This window comes from Mauremys mutica, chromosome 1, assembly GCF_020497125.1.
Source record: "Mauremys mutica isolate MM-2020 ecotype Southern chromosome 1, ASM2049712v1, whole genome shotgun sequence".
NCBI classification, from domain to species: Eukaryota; Metazoa; Chordata; order Testudines; family Geoemydidae; genus Mauremys; species Mauremys mutica.
The window spans coordinates 158,507,936-158,514,850 of record NC_059072.1 but is presented as its reverse complement, the minus strand read 5'-3'; positions in this window follow the sequence as shown (position 1 = coordinate 158,514,850).

The window sequence follows — 6,915 nt, the reverse complement described above, 5'->3', positions numbered from 1 at the left end:
GCCAGAAGTAAGGAATCAGGGATCCAATGCGGGATATTGAGCAGAGAACCCCCAACATCGCCCACTGCTCCTCAAAGGCATCCAGGGAGTCAGTGGCCACTGCCCAGAGGAACTCTGCCTGGACATATAACTGGACAAGGGAGCAGAAGTAGGCCCCACAGTCGCAGAGCACCAACCCCCAATCCAGCTTCCTCCTCCCATTGAGATGAATGGCCATCTTGGTCAGTGCCAGGAGGAGGTTGACGAGGAAGTCTTGCAAGTTGGTGGGGCCACGGTTGGAGTGTGAGTGGATCAGGAGATGCAGGGAGAAGTGCAGCCAGATCCTCAATAAGAGATTCTGGAGGAGCCAAAAGAGGGGCTGCAACCTGATGCACCCTACTTATATGTGCACCAGGGTCTCCCATGCATCTCAAAAGGGACTGGTGTAAGAGGAATTCATGAACCACAGCAGGTACATGTCTTTATGAAGGAGCCACCAGCTAATATCCCCAGCAGGCCGTGGGACCAGAGTGGATTACAGACTGGTCCACCAGGGTTCCTTCCAAGGGGCTGTGTGGAGGAAAGAGAGGGCATGGCCAGGATGTTCCTCTGCCCTAGCTATTCTACAGTGACCCAACAGCATGAGGACCTTTGCAGCTAAAACATAAGTTTGGACAGTCCTCAAGTCTGCTCTAATCTGCCCCCCAGGTCCTGATCCAGTTGTCGCCTGCGGTCCTGGGACAGAGGAGGCATAGGCCACCAGGCATAGTTTCTGTGCTGGATTCAGGACTGGTGCAGAGAGGAATTCCTTTCAGAGTCCACAACAGGGAGAATCAGGCAGTTGGAATTGTAATTATCTGGGGTTTCAAGAGAACAGTTAATGTCTTTTTGTTTTACTGACCACAAAACAAGATGTAATGCAGGAAAGTGAGAGTTATTAGCAGGGGGAGTGGAATTCACAGGCAGGAAAAATCCAATTCTGCTTGTTTCGGCCTCCTTTAGGATTCCCTGCAGAGGGTGTCATTTCCTACAGATCCCCAGCTTTCATTGAAAGTAAATGTATAGCCCTTGTTGTAAAGAAACTCTTCATTCTGTAATCACAGCAGTGTTATTGTTATATATCATATCCTAAGATACTATTGCCCAGATCAGAGGGATCAAGTAACATGGCATGTGTGATACTGTGTTTGAAAGAGGTGTCTACATTCAACTCACCCTTTGGTGTCAAGCAAGAGTAACTCCACTTGCTGCTCTGGTATAAAACTGGCAAGAGATGGAAATGAGGCCTCGGATGTATAAAACTAGGTAAATACATGCCTGCACTCCTCTATGAAAATGTCACCAGGTTGTGGTGATAATCTGATACACTGGAATTCCTCTTGATATGGGTGGATCAGTATTATTATTCCCCATTTACATATGGGAACAGTGATGCCACAGACAATGAAAGTGATTTGGCTTAGGGTCACACACAATGAGTCAGCAGCAGAATCAGAAAGAGAACGCAGTAGTCCTGAGGCCAATGTGAATATACAATACCCTAGATCACATTATATCTCTTTCTGTAGAATTGTGCTCTGGGCCCTAAGTTTTCATTTAAAAACAATTATGCTTGTAGCCATTATGACTGTGGAGAAAAACCTTGAAAGCATGACCTGAATTAACAAAAACAGTGATGTCTGCATGAACTTGCAATCAGTCTGAAACAAGAGCACTGATAGAAGTGAACTTTCCTGTTCGCCTCAGCCTAAAGATGATAGTTTTTAATGTCAATATTGTTAACTGTTTCCCTGCTCATCATTGTAGGACGATTTTCCAGCAAAACCTTATCCTCCCCCACTAGTTAACACAGCACTCAGTGATCTCAGCTCTTTTGGTGATTTCAGCTTATAGTAGGGGAGCCCCAGTGCTGGTGCACCATCAGTCCAAAGTGAATTCAGCTCAGCAGCCTCTAGCTAGGTTCCTAATAGAATCAAAATTAGTTCTGCTATTCAACAGTGGAGGGGGGGGGGGAGAGAGAAGGAGGTGCAATTAGTATGCCAGGCCCTCAAAAGGGGGCAGGTGGGCAGGCACACATACACACAACCTCTCTCAATTCACTAGGTTTTGGCACCCATGTCCTTTGTCTAGCGAGTGCTACTTAATTGATGGTGAAACTCTCTGTCATAAAGCAGTTTCATAGTTCCTCATTCACATAATCAGGGTGACAACACTTTATTCCTCCTGCCCCAATAACAAAGAAATTGGGGATCCCACAGATGTCAAAGTAACCATTTTAGGCTGCCGTGGTCTATGCTAGGTGTGGTGGGTGAGCCTATGCAAACACAATCAGCCCCTGAAATTCTGTTCCGCACTCGCCATAATTCACCACCAGATGTCAGGGTAGAGCTCATCCTGACTCTGCTTACACTATTGTTGTATGTAAAGTAAATAAGGCTTTTAAAATGTTTAAGAAGCTTCATTTAAAATTAAATTAAAATGCAGAGCCCCCTGGACCAGTGGCCAGGACCCAGGCAGTGTGAGTGCCACTGAAAATCAGCTTGCGTGCCGACTTCGGCACCCGTGCCATAGGTTGCCTGCCCCTGCTTTAGTGTCCTTATGACACTAAAGTGATCCTAGAGAAAATGATAAAAATGAACCCATAATTTAGTGGGAGCGGAATTGCGAGATTTTATCACGAGTTTTGAGATATTTGGTGTTTTTCTTAAAACTCCAGCTGTGGGAGTCATGTGATTACATGAGCCTCTCAGCTTTCTTTCCTTTTTTTTCTCCAGTAAGTTTTTAGCCCTCATGGGCACAGAGATAAGCTTGAAAACATGAAGTTAGTGCACACTAAAGGCTCCAAAACCAGAAGGTAAATAAAATGAAATTAAATCTTATTTTATGTTCAGCCCAGTGGTGCTGAAACTAGGAGTGCTGGGGGTGCTGTCACACACCTGCTGGCTTGAAGTACTAATAACAAACACCAAATACATAATTTCCATGGTATCCGCTATAAAAATTGTTCCAGCACCCTGGTTCAATTGGGCTCATGATTTTTGGAGGCCTGACTTTTGATTTTAAATGCTTAGGATTGGCATTCCTGTGATGGCTCAGGTGTTGTTATACCACCTGCTCGCAAGCAGGATTAGACCCTCCATAAGAACATAAGAATGGCCGTACCGGGTCAGACCAAAGGTCCATCTAGCCCAGTATCTGTCTACCGACAGTGGCCAATGCCAGGTGCCCCAGAGGGAGTGAACCTAACAGGCAATGATCAAATGATCTCTCTCCTGCCATCCATCTCCATCCTCTGACGAACAGAGGCTAGGGACACCATTCTTACCCATCCTAGCTAATAGCCATTTATGGATTTAGCCACCATGAATTTATCCAGTCCCCTTTTAAACATTGTTATAGTCCTAGCCTTCACAACCTCCTCAGGTAAGGAGTTCCACAAGTTGACTGTGCGCTGCGTGAAGAAGACCTTCCTTTTATTTGTTTTAAACCTGCTGCCTATTAATTTCATTTGGTGACCCCTAGTTCTTGTATTATGGGAATAAGTAAATAACTTTTCCTTATCCACTTTCTCAACATCACTCATGATTTTATATACCTCTATCATATCCCCCCTTAGTCTTCTCTTTTCCAAGCTGAAGAGTCCTAGCCTCTTTAATCTTTACTCGTATGGGACCCTCTCTAAACCCCTAATCATTTTAGTTGCTCTTTTCTGAACCTTTTCTAGTGCTAGAATATCTTTTTTGAGGTGAGGAGACCACATCTGTACACAGTATTCGAGATGTGGGCGTACCATGGATTTATATAAGGGCAATAATATATTCTCAGTCTTATTTTCTATCCCCTTTTTAATGATTCCTAACATCCTGTTTGCTTTTTTGACCGCCTCTGCACATTGCGTGGACATCTTTAGAGAACTATCCACGATGACTCCAAGATCTTTTTCCTGACTCGTTGTTGCTAAATTAGCCCCCATCATGTTGTATGTCTAGTTGGGGTTATTTTTTCCAATGTGCATTACTTTACATTTATCCACATTAAATTTCATTTGCCATTTTGTTGCCCAATCACTTAGTTTTGAGAGATCTTTTTGAAGTTCTTCACAATCTGCTTTGGTCTTAACTATCTTGAGTAGTTTAGTATCATCTGCAAACTTTGCCACCTCACTGTTTACCCCTTTCTCCAGATCATTTATGAATAAATTGAATAGGATTGGTCCTAGGACTGACCCTTGGGGAACACCACTAGTTACCCCTCTCCATTCTGAGAATTTACCATTAATTCCTACCCTTTGTTCCCTGTCTTTTAACCAGTTCTCAATCCATGAAAGGACCTTCCCTTTTATCCCATAACAGCTTAATTTACGTAAGAGCCTTTGGTGAGGGACCTTGTCAAAGGCTTTCTGGAAATCTAAGTACACTATGTCCACCGGATCCCCCTTGTCCACATGTTTGTTGACCCCTTCAGAGAACTCTAATAGATTAGTAAGACACGATTTCCCTTTACAGAAACCATGTTGACTATTGCTCAACAGTTTATGTTTTTCTATATGTCTGACAATTTTATTCTTAACTATTGTTTCGACTAATTTGCTCGGTACCGACGTTAGACTTACCGGTCTGTAATTACCAGGATCACCTCTAGAGCCCTTTTTAAATATTGGCGTTACATTAGCTAACTTCCAGTCATTGGGTACCGATGCTGATTTAAAGGACAGGTTACAAACCTTAGTTAATAGTTCCGCAACTTCACATTTGAGTTCTTTCAGAACTCTTGGGTGAATGCCATCTGGTCTCGGTGACTTGTTAATGTTGAGTTTATCGATTAATTCCAAAACCTCCTCTAGTGACACTTCAATCTGTGACAGTTCCTCAGATTTGTCACCTACAAAAGCCAGCTCAGGTTTGGGAATCTCCCTAACATCCTCAGCCGTGAAGACTGAAGCAAAGAATCCATTTAGTTTCTCCACAATGACTTTATCGTCTTTAAGCGCTCCTTTTGTATTTCAATCGTCAAGGGGCCCCACTGGTTGTTTAGCAGGCTTCCTGCTTCTGATGTACTTAAAAAACATTTTGTTATTACCTTTGGAGTTTTTGGCTAGCCGTTCTTCAAACTCCTCTTTGGCTTTTCTTATTACACTCTTGCACTTAAGTTGGCAGTGTTTGTGCTCCTTTCTATTTGCCTCACTAGGATTTGACTTCCACTTTTTAAAGGAAGTCTTTTTATCTCTCACTGCTTCTTTTACATGGTTGTTAAGCCACGGTGGCTCTTTTTTAGTTCTTTTACTGTTTTTCTTAATTTGGGGTATACATTGAAGTTGGCCCTCTATTATGGTGTCTTTAAAAAGGGCCCATGCAACTTGCAGGGATTTCACTTTAGTCACTGTACCTTTTAACTTTTGTCTAACTAACCCCCTCATTTTTGTATAGTTCCCCCTTTTGAAATTAAATGCCACAGTGTTGGGCAGTTGAGGTGTTCTTCCCACCACAGGGATGTTGAATGCTATTGTATTATGGTCACTATTTCCAAGCGGTCCTGCTATAGTTACCTCTTGGACCAGCTCCTGCGCTCCACTCAGGATTAAATCTAGAGTTGCCTCTCCCCTTGTGGGTTCCCGTACCAGCTGCTCCATGAAGCAGTCATTTAAAGTATCGAGAAATTTTATCTCTGCATTTCGTCCTGAAGTGAAATGTTCCCAGTCAATATGGGGATAATTGAAATCCCCCACTATTATTGGGTTCTGAATTTTGATAGCCTCTCTAATTTCCCTTAGCATTTCATCATCACTATTACTGTCCTGGTCAGGTGGTCGATAATAGATCCCCAATGTTATATTTTTACTAGAGCATGAAATTTCTATCCATAGAGATTCTATGGAATATGTGGATTCGCTTAAGATTTTTACTTCATTTGAATCTACACTTTCTTTCACATATAGTGCCACTCCTCCCCCTGCACGACTTGTTCTGTCCTTCCGATATATTTTGTACCCCGGAATGATTGTGTCCCATTGATTGCTCAGTCCACCAGGTTTCTGTGATGCCTATTATATCAATATCCTCCTTTATCACAAGGCACTCTAGTTCACCCATCTTATTATTTAGACTTCTGGCATTTGTGTACAAGCACTTTAAAAACTTGTCCCTGTTTATTAGCCTGCCTTTTTCTGATGTGCCAGATTCTTTTTTATGTGACTGTTTATCATCTGATCCGGCCCTTACATTATACTCTTCAGTCCTCTGCTCCTGACTATAACCTGGAGATTCTCTATCATCAGACTCTCCCCTAAGAGAAGTCTGTGTCTGATCCACACGCTCCTCTGCAGCAGTCGGCTTTCCTCCATCTCCTAGTTTAAAAACTGCTCTACAACCTTTTTAATGTTTAGTGCCAGCAGTCTGGTTCCACTTTGGTTTAGGTGGAGCCCATCTCTCCTGTATAGGCTCCTCTCATCCCAGAAGTTTCCCCAGTTCCTAATGAACGTGAACCCCTCCTCTCTACACCATTGTCTCATCCACGCGTTGAGACTCTGAAGCTCTGCCTGCCTACCTGGCCCTGCGCGTGGAACTGGGAGCATTTCTGAGAATGCCACCATAGAGGTCCTGGATTTCAGTCTCTTCCCCAGCAGCCTAAATTTGGCTTCCAGGACATCTCTCCTACCCTTCCCTATGTCATTAGTACCTACATGTACCACGACCACCAGCTCCTCCCCAGCACTACACATAAGTCTGTCTAGATGCCTCGAGAGATCTGCAACCTTCGCACCAGGCAGGCAAGTCACCATACGGTTCTCCCGGTCATCACAAACCCAGCTATCTACGTTTCTAATACTCAAATCTCCCATTACTAACACCTGCCTTTTCCTAGAAACTGGAGTTCCCTCCCCCGGAAAGGCAACCTCAGTGCGAGTGGCAACCCCAGCACCATCTGGAAGGAGGGTCC